Source organism: Marmota monax, unplaced genomic scaffold (genome assembly GCF_021218885.2).
Source record: "Marmota monax isolate L192 unplaced genomic scaffold, Marmota_monax_Labrador192_F-V1.1 WCK01_AAM20220418_F8-fsc00228, whole genome shotgun sequence".
Lineage (NCBI taxonomy): Eukaryota > Metazoa > Chordata > Mammalia > Rodentia > Sciuridae > Marmota > Marmota monax.
In genome coordinates this window covers 2,984,623-2,996,575 of record NW_026695240.1, presented here as the reverse complement: position 1 = coordinate 2,996,575, position 11,953 = coordinate 2,984,623, and the positions used below count along the sequence as shown (strand labels likewise).

General features: G+C 37.3%; 1 protein-coding gene and 1 pseudogene across 1 annotated transcript in view; both read left to right on the top strand.

The window, feature by feature from the left end:
- LOC124089938 (zinc finger protein 569) overlaps positions 1-11,953 on the top strand; it is a 71,953-nt gene that overhangs the window by 1,052 nt on the left and 58,948 nt on the right. The gene's annotated exons all lie outside the window — the stretch shown is intronic.
- Positions 10,236-10,982, top strand: LOC124089950 (high mobility group protein B3-like; annotated as a pseudogene).

Here is an 11,953-nt window from a genome sequence, read left to right as displayed (position 1 = left end):
GGAGGGATCAGGGAGGAATGATCAGGGCAGGAAGTGGGCCCAGGAAGAATTAATTTGCAACTCCCTGTATGGAGGGACAATTCCTGGGACAGGTTATCTTAGCAATGGGTTGGAGCTGGGGCAGGTTTTTGATAGGGGTAGAGGAAGGGCTCTGAAGGAATTAACTTTTCAATCCCTCCATTCTCTGGATTTGACCCTTGCCTATCTGCCTGCCTAATTCTGGCTCCATTCCCCCATGTAATTTTAGGACCTCCTTACTACTGTGGCTGCTTCCAGCTGAGAGGGGTTGACATGGGTGGGGCAAGAATGTATGTGACATTTTAAATGTAAACTATGGGAATGTGCTGGGATAGGGACTGATTTGTGGAAATGGAATAGGAATGTTTGTAACAGACCTTGGAATTCTGCTCTGTGGTATAAGATTACAAACCACCTACTGTGTGCCATATGCCTTTTGAGTTGTTGGGAGAGACACAGAAACTTTCAAACAATAGTGAATAGGCTGGGCCTGTTGGCACATGCCTGTAATCCCAGCCTCTGGGGAGGCTGAGACAGGAGGATTGGGAGTTCAAAGCCTCAGCAAGAGCAAGGTACTAAGCAACTCAGTGAGACCTTGTCTCTAAATAAAATACAAAATAGGGCTGGGGATGTGGCTCAGTAGTTGAGTGCCCCTGAATTCAATCCTTGATTACCCCCCCCCCCCAAAAATTTCGAATAGAATATTAATGAGCTGAAGGGTAACTTCAAGAGGCTTAATAGATGTGTAATTGTGTAGTACATGGAAATATGGGTGTACACAAAGAAATAAAAAGCACTAGAAATGGCAACTATGTGGTAAAAAAGTAAGACATTGTTAAGTCTCTCCAAGAGATAAATTACTGTTTAAACAAAAATGAAAACAATGTAATTTTGAGTTTATAACATGTATAGAAACAATTTTTGTGAAAATAATAGCATTAAGGCCAAAAGAAGAGAAGTAAATAGAATTATTAACATTCATGTATTCTGTGTAACAAAATATCACTTAAACAGTTATTGGGGTATTTGAAAGATGTACAGTATAAAACATTTGAAAAAGATTAATAAAAGTCAATAAAAACACTAGCTATATCAGGAATGAAAAAAAATTTCTTTTCATTCCTGATATAGCTAGTCTACATCCTCTAGATATTAAAATAATTAGAGGAAATTACTAGCTTTACAACAATAACTGAAAAATTGGATAAAATGTATAAATTCTTGGGAAAATATAATTTACTAAAATCAATAAAATCCAAAAAAGTGACTGGATACCATGGTACACAACTGTAATCCCAGCAATTCTGGAAGTGGAGGCAGCGGGATCACAGGTTCCAGACTAGCCTCAGCAACTTAATGAGGCAATAAGCAACTTAGTGCCAAAATATAAAAAAAAAAGTAGTCTCACAGGAGCTGGGTAGAGTGCTGTAAGTCAATGGTAGAGTGCTCGTCTGGCATGTGTGAGGCACTCAGTTCAATCCTCAGAACCACATATAAATAAATAAAATAAAGGTATTATGTGCATCTACATCTACAAAGGTATTATGTGCATCTGTTTTTTTTTTAAAGTAGTCTCAAAGTATAAAATATCTTAGTCTCAAAATATAAAATAAAAAAGCAGGAGATGTAGCCCAGTGGCAAAGCATCCTGGGTTGAATTCCCAGTACCAAATTTTTTTTTAATCTGATAAATTAATCTATTATTTAAAAAAGAAAAAAATGGGCTGGGAGTTGTAGCTCAGGGGTAGAGCACTGGGTTCACTCCTCAGCATCACATAAAAATTAACAATCAAAATAAAGATATTATGTCCATCTATAACTAAAAAATAAATAAATAAAGATTGAGGTTCTAGGAGGAATCTTGTGATTTCTCCCTTATTTAAAAAAGAAAAAAAGAAAAGAAAAGAAACAACAGAGCTGGGAGTATAGAGTGCTTGCCTAGCAATGTGCATGTACAAAGCACTAGGTTTAACCCTGAGTACTGCAATAATAAAATAAAAGGAGAAAACAGCCCTGACAAAGAAATGCTAATAACCAGTGGGATTTTACCATAAAGTACTGCAAGAAAGCAATAAAACCAGCCAGGTGTGATGGTGCACACCTGTAGCCCCAGGTACTCAGGAGGCTGTGGCAGCAGGATCACAAGTTTGAAGCCAGCCTGAACGACTTATATTCTGTCTCAAAATTCAAAACAAAAAGAATTGGGGGTGAATCCCACTGGTGGAGTGCTACCCCTAACCCTTGGGTTCAAACCTCAGTAACACAACATAGACAGAAAAACAATAAAATCAATATTGTACACATTTTTTCAAAGACAGAAATCAGAAAGTACTTATTAACCCATTTTATGAAGCCAGCATAATCTTAGGTTCAAAACCTGAAAAGGAGGGCTGGGGATGTGGCTCAAGCGGTAGCGTGCTCGCCTGGCATGCATGCGGCCTGGGATCGATCCTCAGCACCACATACAAACAAAGATGTTGTGTCCACCGAAAACTAAAAAAAATAAATATTAAAAAATTCTCTCTTTAAAAAAAAAAACCTGAAAAGGACAATACAGGAAGATAAAATCATGGATCAACTGTCTCATGAGCATGGATGCAAAAATCTTTAATGGAGTATTAACAAAATGAAAGCCGTGATATATAAAAAGGGTAATATATAATGACCAGTGTGATAGGTCATTATATATTGTGACACCACTGTCTCACACATAAAGTCACCCAGAGTCCTAGAGATGGATGTCCAGGAGACCCACAGGCCAATTCTCAGTCTACTCCTCACCTGCAGAACTAAGCTGCAGGAAGATTCCTGCCCCAAAGTTCAAGGAATTGCCTCTGTTCAGTTGGATGGAACTCAGCCTCAGTGGACTCTGAATAGTAGTAAAGTGTTAGAGTTAACATTTGGAAAATCGATTAATGCAACACATTTCATTAATAGAAAAATAACCATTTTGATGTATGAAAAAGCATTTTACAAAACTCAACACTTTTTCATCATTAAAACAAACTTTCAACACTCATAGAAGGGAACTTTATAACCTAACAAGGGCTGGGGCTCTTGTGGCAGCTCAGTGGCAGAGCGCTTGCCTAGCACATGTGAGTCACTGGGTTTGATCCTCAGCACTGCATAAAAGTAAAAAATAAAATAAAGGCATGCTGTCTATCTACAACTACAAAAAAAAATTAAATAATCTAACAAAAAACAGTGTAGAAACTTACATGAGAGAATATACCTAACAATAAAATATGGACAATGTTTTTCTCAGCAATCGGGATTGTGAAAAGAATATTATGATTGCTTTTATTCAACATTGTATTAGCAGTCATAGAGCAAAAAGCAAGCCAAAGATAGGAAAGATTAAGATATAAAAGCCTAAAGATTGTCCAAGAAGAAATAAAACATGATTTCAGGAGAAAATTATTGTGTACAGCCAAGTGCTGTAGTACATACCTGTAAACCTAACACTTGGTAGGCTGAGGCAGGAGAACCACAGCCAAACTCAGCAGTAGCAAGGCGCTAAGCAACTTAGTGAGGCTATTTCAAAAATAAAAAATAAGGGGCTGGGGTTGTGGCTCAGTGGTAGAGTGCTTGCCTAGCATGAACAATGCACTGGGTTCGATCCTCAGTACCACATAAATATAAAACAAAGATATTGTGTCCACGTAAAACTAAAAAATAAATATTTTTTTAAAAAATAAAAATAAAAAGGTCTGGGATATAGTTCAGTGGTAAGAAGAGTACAATCTCTAGCACCAAAAAAAAAAAAAAAGAGGTTTCTGTACAAAACTAAATGAATGAACCAATGTATTACTATTAATCAGTGAATTTAGCAAAGTCTCTGGATATACGAGAGTAAAAGATTGAATGCACATATGCAACTGTTAAACAAATTGAAAATGATATTTTAAAAATGGTCCTCCTAAATCTTATAGATACTTAAGGAGATACATAGCATAGATCTATATTCATGGGGGTAACACAGATAAATTATATTATGTAAGACTTTATGTGGAATGAATAATTATTAAAGCATTACTCTTCCAAAAACTTCTTTTGAAATGTCAACTACTTATCATATATCTAAATAAAAATGTGCAAGACATTTATATTGAAATATCACAAAGTAATGTTGATAAAAATTAATAATTAAAAATGGAGGGATATACTCTGTTCACGAATTAGAAGATCCAATAATGTAAAGAGGTCAAATAGTATCAAATTATTTGTAAGAATCAATGAAATCAATAAAATTTTCAGTAGTTTAAAAATATGTATACATAGTTGGGTGCAGTGATGCTTGTCCATAATCTCAGAGACTCAACTCAGTAGGCTGAAGCAGGAAGATTGCAAGTTGGAGGCCAGCCTCAGCAATGTAGTGAGACCCTGTCTCAAAATAAAAAAATTAAAAGGGTTCAGTGGCAGAGAGCCCTGGTTTCATTCTCCAGTATAAGAAAAAAATGAAAATATGTATATGCCTATAGAAATTGAGAAGCTTATTCTGGAATTCATATAGAAAAGCAGAGGACTAAGAATAGTGAAGGCAATTGAAGAATAATGACAAAGTTGGAGAACTTATTATAGTAAATAAGATGACCTATTTGGTGTAATGTACACAAACCAGCCAATTAAACAATAGAGAATCCAGAAACAGATGACACTTGTATGGTGCATTTGTTTTCTATTGCTGTGTAACAAATCACCACAAAGTTTGAGTTCTGTAGATCAGAGTTTGGTCTCTCTCCTTTGAGTCTCAAAAAGCTTAAAACCAAGCTGTCTGCCAGGCTAGGCTTTTATCTGGAGGCTCTCTGGAGGTCTCCACTGGGAGGATGACTGTACTTTCACACTCACTGAGGTAGTCAGCAGGAATTTTTTTTTTTTTCAGTGCTGGGGATTGAATTTAGGCCCTAGCATATGCTAGGCAAGCACTGTACTACTGAGCCACATCTCCAGCCCCCTCCCCTCAGCAGAATACATTTTCTTTTCTTTTGGTTATAAGACAAGGTCTCTTGTCCACCTTCAGCTGAAAGGCTGCTCTCAGCTCCTAGAGGCCATTTTTAGGTCCTTTTCCCTGAGACCATTTCATCTTCCAGCCAGCAACACTGTTTCAAGTCTCCCTATGCTTCACGTCTCTGAATTCTCTTTTGCCATCGCCAGGGATGATTTTTTTTAATAGTTGTAGATGGACAGCATGCCTTTATTTTATTTATTTATTTTATGTGGTGCTGAGGATTGAACCCAGTGCCGCACACATGCTAGACAAGCACTCTGCCACTCATAGCCCCAGCCCAGCCAGGGATGATTTTTTACTTCTAAAAAGTTCATATAATTAGGTTAGGCTGACTCAAATAATCTCCTTATCATAGGTCAATCCATTGGTAGATTTGTGTACACCTGCAAAATCCCTTTTGCTATGTAATATAACTATATGCAGATCATGGAACTCTTTTTAGAATTCTGCTTAATTAGTATGATTACTGGATTTATGTCACAGACAACTTTGTGGCAAAGAAATGGTGAACTTTTCAATGGTGCCAAAGTCAATTGGATAGCCAAATAAAAAAAATTATATATTGATCCCTACTGCACACAATTTAGAAAAATTTAATTTCAGATAGATTGCAGATATGATTTTAAGAGGTAATTTAGGCAATCTTTATGATATGGAAAATGCAAAAGATTTATTAAACAGGAAATAAAATCAGTAAATATAGGAAAGGTTAGTGAATTGGACCATAATAAAACTAAGATATTCTCATCATAAAAAGACACCATTAAGACACCTGGGGCGCATACCTGTGAACCCAGTGACATGGGAGGCTGAGGAAGAAGTGCAACTTCTAGACCAGCCTTAGAAACTTAGCAAAACCCTCAACAACCTAACAAGACCATCTGAACACTTTAGAAAAAGGACTGGGAATGTTTCTCAGTGGTAAAGTGCCCCTGGCTTCAATCCTCAGTTTTTCGCATGCACATGCAAAAGACAGCTTGGGGATGTAGCTCAGTGGTAGAGCACTGGCCTACCATGAGAGAGACCCTGGATTTGATCCCCAGTATCAAAAAAGACACCATTAAAAGACTGAAAAAAGCAATTTTCAAACAGGGAGAATATATTCACAGTACATATATCTCAGAGGATACTCACCCAGAATCTTTAACTCATATAAATCAATAAGAAAAGTTACCCACAAGATACTCATACATTGCTGGTGGGACTCCAAATTGGTGCAACTATTCTGGAAAGCTGTATGAAGATTTCTAAATCTTGGAATGGAACTACCATTTGACCTATCATCCCACTTCTAGATTTATGCCCAAAGGACTAAAAATCATCATACTACCATACTACAGTGACACAACCACATCAATGTTTATAGCAGCTCAATTCACAATAGCTTAAACTATGGAAACAACCTAGGTGCCCTTCAATAGATGAATGGATCAACACTGTGGTACATATATACAATGGAATATTATTCAGCCTTAAAGAAGAATGAAATTATGGCATTTTCTGGTAAATGGATGGAACTAGACAAATAAGCCAATCCCAAAGAATCAAAGGCCGAATGTTTTCTTTGATATGTGCATGCTAATTCACAATGTGGGGGGAGAATAAAGGTATTTTGGACTAGACAGAAATGAAGGGCAGGGGAGGAGATATGGGGGTAGGAATGATAGTAGAATGAATCAGACATTATTACCCTAGGTCCATATATGATTACATGACCTGTGTAACTAAATCATGTACAACCATACAAATGAGAAGTCATACTCCATTTATGTATCATGTGTCAAAATGCATTCCATTGACATGTATAGCTAATTAGAACAAATTAAACATATATTTAGGGGTTGGGGTTGTGGCTCAGAGGTAGAGTGCTAGCCTGGCATGTGAGGCACTGGGTTCCGTCTTCAGCACCACATAAAAATAAAATAGAGGGGGCTGGGGATGTGGCTGGAGCGGTAGCGCGCTTGCCTGGCATGCATGCAGCCCAGGTTCGATCCTCAGCACCACATACAAACAAAGATGTTGTGTCCGCCGAAAACTAAAAAATAAATATTAAAAAAACTCTCTCTCTCTCTTTAAAAAAATAAAATAGAGGTATTGTGGCAACATACAACTAAAAAATGTATATATATATATATATATATATATATATATATATATTTAAAAATATATTTTAAAAAGTTACCCACTAGGTAAATGAGCAAAAATTTAAAAGTAATTAATGATAAAACTATGTAAAGCTAATCAAGGGAATGCAAATTAAAACCAACTTATAGGGCTGGGGTTGTGGCTCAGTGGCAGAGTGCTCGCCTAGGGTTCGATCTTCAGCACTACATAAATGTAAAATAAAGATATTGTGTCTACCTAAAACTAATAAATAAATATTTAAAAAACCCAACTTGTAATAATACCACACAACCATCACATATGCAAAAAGGATAATATCAGATTTAGCAACCATATAGGGTACCAGAATCCTCATACACTATTAATAGGAATTTTACTTGGTAGAACCATTCTGGGACACTGTTAGACAGTATCTAGTGAAATTTGACATGTGGCCATATGATATAGTAATCCTACTCTTAGTATATATCCCAAAGAAGTGAATACAATTTTGCCCAAATAATGTTGTGAAAATTAACAGTAACACATTCCGAGGGTAATGCATTGATATGCTAATGGGTTCCAATGAATTAAGCCTTTTAGCACCCCCCCTTTTTTTTTCTAGGAATTGAACCCAGGGGTATTTTACCACTGAGCTAAGTCCCCAACCCTTTTTATTTTTTGTTTGAGACAGGGTCTTGCTATATTGCTTAGGACCTCGATAGCTTGTTGGGGCTGACCTTGAACTTGTGATCCCCCTGCCACTGTTATCACATGAAGAAGCCATGTTCAGTCTTCTAAAGGATGAGAGAGGCTACCTGGAAGAGAATAAAGAATCACCATAGTAACAGCTATGGAATGGTTTTAAAGAATCGGGGAAATCTTCAAAATAACCCACGTATCCACTAATAAGGGAACATTTAAATAAACTATGACATATCTCTACAATGGAGTATTATTCACTTATTTTTTATTAGAAGGGGATATTCTATCTACTTATGTGCAAAGAACTCCAGGATGTATTACTAATGTGAAAAGAAAGGAAGGTCCAAAACAGTGTATATAGTATACCACCTTCTACATAAAATAGGAATGGCAGGGGTTGTGGCTCAGTGGTAGAGCACTTGCCTAGCATATGTAAGGCCTGGGTTCAATCCTCAACAGAACATAAAAATAAATAAATAAAATAAAGGTAATTTGTCCATCTATAACTAAAAAAAAATTTTTTTTTGGTAGCAAGGACTGAACTCAGGGGCACTATACCACTGAGCCACATCCCCAGCCCTCTTGTGTATTATATTTTAGAGACAGGGTCTCACTGAGTTGCTTAGCACCTTGTTTTTGTTGAGGCTTGCTTTGAACTTGTGATCCTCCTACCTCAGCCTCCCAAGCCACTGGGATTACATGCATGTGCGCCACCATTCTGGGCTACAACTAAAAAATGTTTTTTAAAAATAGGAATGATAGGAAAAATAAAGGTATAATAGAAGAATCAGTTATATATAGAGAAGAAAATTGTATTCCACCACTAGAATTAAGAAAGGATTAAGCTTATGTTCATGAAATAGAGCAGTATAAAGAGGAAATGTAGTAATAAAATTAGAAAGATAATAGCTTTGCTTCTATTTACCACCCATAGACAAAGAGCACCCCAGGAGTGAGGATATTCTTGTTTCCCATAGCACTTTGCTTTCCCCCATCTTAATCCAGTTAAACCCACAGAATTTCTAGAGAACAATGAACAAAAAATAATCCTTGAAGAAGCTTGTTGGGAAAATGAAGTTTAAGCCTCTGACTTTTGGACTTTTTTTTTTAAACTTTTTTTTAGATGTTGATGGACATTATTTTATTAATTTAATTATATGTGGTGCTGAGAATTGTACCCAATGCCTCACACATGCTAGGCAAGCATTCTACCACCAAGCCACAACCCCAACCCCTTTTGGACTTTTTTTTATGGTGTCCTTGGGTGCAGGGCTCTCCCAACTAAGGACTCAGGTGAACATCTAGCTCAGAAACACTATCTTTTGGAAGTGGGGTACTGTTCTATTGGGTCTTGTGATGGCTCCTCTGACCTTAGGGGTCCGTGAAAAAAAGAGAGAGCACTGCTGAACCCCTTTTTTATTATTATTGGGGAGAAGCCATTCAAATGAGGCAAGGGGTAGGATTACAAAAGGAATAGGTGAGTGTAGCTCAACCCCAGTGGGCACACGTACGCCTTGCTATCAGAGCTGGGACAATGCCCAAGTCACTACGAAATGTAGTAATTGGTCAGAACCCCCAGGATCAGGAATTGAAGGTCATCCGCATCTAGAGCAGCTCCCGAAAGGTCTTCAAATAGTAGTTGAAGCAAAATAAACTTTTACTCTTGTGCATTCGGAGTAAATTTCCAGGGTATTTTTACATTTCATTTTCTTACTGGGCTATAATAATTTCAGAAAGCAAATGTGTCTACTTTACTTTTGAATGCATCTAAAATCTCCTGACACAGGTCTTTGACTTTCCTAGATTTCTAATATTTGAGCTAAAGAATCCATTTTCAGAAATGAGACTATGGAAATAACTGTACGTATGCTGAAACATATATATTCAAGGGAAATTCCATAAAGTATGATTTTTATTTTTTGATACCAGGTATAAATAACCCAGGGTGCTTAACCACTGAGCCATATCCTAGTCCTTTTTATGTTTTATTTTGAGACAGGGTTTTGCTAAGTTGCTTAGGGCCTTGATAAGTTGCTGGGGCTAGCTTTGAACTTGTGATCCTCCTGCTTCAGTCTGTGGAATCGCCCAGATTACAGGCGTGTATCACTGTGCCCGGCCATAAAATATGATTTAGGACAATTTTTTTTTTTAAAAAGGAATCTGAAACATCAGGCTGTGTTGTATAAACCATGATATACCAGAAGGAATGTTCCTAAGCTTAAGAACAGTGCCCACAGCAAACTGGGTATAGGAAGGACAGGGAACAAACTCCAAAATGAATCACTATCTGCCCCAAGTTTTAAAATATAGGAAATGTCAGGCGGCTCTCATGGAGACAGCTAGCATGAGGCTGGGGAGCGCTGAGCCACCCATTGTGCCCTGTGATGCCCAGACTAGTCAGCATGGCTAAAGGTGACCCCAAGAAACCAAAGGGCAAGATGTCTGCTTACGCCTTCTTTGTGCAGACTTTGAGAGAAGAACATAAGAAGAAAAACATAAGAAGAAAAACCCACAGGGGCTGGGGTTGTGGCTCAGCAGTAGAGCGCTAGCCTAGCCCTTGCGAGGCACTGGGTTTGATCCTCAGCACCACATAAAAATAAATAAAATAAAGATATTGTGTCCAACCAGAACTTAAAAAGTTTTGGAAAAAAAAAAAAAAGAAGAAGAAGAAAAATCCAGAAGTTCCTGTCAATGTTGTTGAATTTTCCAAGTAGTACTCTGAGAGGTGGAAGACAATGTCTGGGAAAGAGAGATCTAAATTTGATGAAATGGCAAAGGTGGATAAAGTATGCTATAATCGGGAAATGAAGGATTATGAACCAGCTAAGGGAGGCAAGAAGAAAAAGGACCCCAATGCCTTCAAAAGACCACCGTCTGGATTCTTCCTGTTCTGTTCAGATTTCCGCCCCAAGATCAAGTCCACAAATCCTGGTATCTCCATTGGAGATGTGGCAAAAAAGCTGGGTGAGATGTGGAATAACTTAAGTGACAGCAAAAAGCAGCCATACATCACTAAGGCCACAAAGCTGAAGGAGAAATACGAGAAGGATGTTGCTGACTATAAGTCTAAAGGAAAGTTTGATGGCTCAAAGGGTCCTGCTAAAGTTGCCTGGAAAAATGTGTAAGAGGAGGAGAAGGAGGATGAATAAAAAACTTTATCCATCTCCTTAGAGTAGGGGAGCACCATGATTGACACATCTTATGTGAGATGTGTCTGTTATTCTCATTAGGTTTAATTACAGAATTTGATCACGATAGTAGTCTCTCAAAGTGCTCTAGAAATTGTCAGTGGTTTACATGAAGTGGCCCTGGGGTCCAGAGCACCCTAAAACTGTATCAAAGTTGTACATATTTCCAAACATTTTTAAAATGAAAAGGCACTCTCGGGTTCTCCTCACTCTATGCATTTTGCTGTTGGTTTGACAAGGCATTTGAAGATGTTTCTGGCACTTTTTAAAAAATTTGTAAGGTGGTGTTAACTATATGGTTATTGGTTAGAAGTCCTCAGTTACCAACTGTATGTATCTATAGTCTGTAAAAAGAACAAAACAACCAAGACAAACTCTTGATGCTCCTTGCCTAGCGTTGAGGCTGTGCGGGAAGATGCCTTTTGGAGGGGCCATAGCTCAGGATGTGCACTGTGAGGCTGGACCTGTTGACACTGTGGTGGGCATCCATTTAGCTTCATGTTGTTTTATTTTTGTATGTAGTGATATAGCAATCTGCTGCCTTTGTTAGTTGTAGAAAAAGGGGGGGTCAGCTGGCATGAGAAGTATTTAAATTTTTTTTAGTTAAGTACAGTAGATTTTAAACTTTGTTTTCAAACAAACTGTAGAACTCTTCATTGTCAGCAAAGCAAAGAGCCACTGCATCAATGAAAGTTCAAGAACCTTCTGTACTTAAATGCAATTTGCAATGTTGTTATTTTTTTTGTATGTTTAGAATGCTGAAATGTTTTTGAAGTTAAATAAACAATATTACATTTTTAAAAATATAGGAAATGTTATGTCCTGAAATACAAGCAGGTCTTAATGGTATTAATTTAATTAAAAAAAAATGAAACAGAAAAATAGGAAACCCTAACACTTTTCTTGGAGAAAAGCAGAGCTGAGGAAGGAAG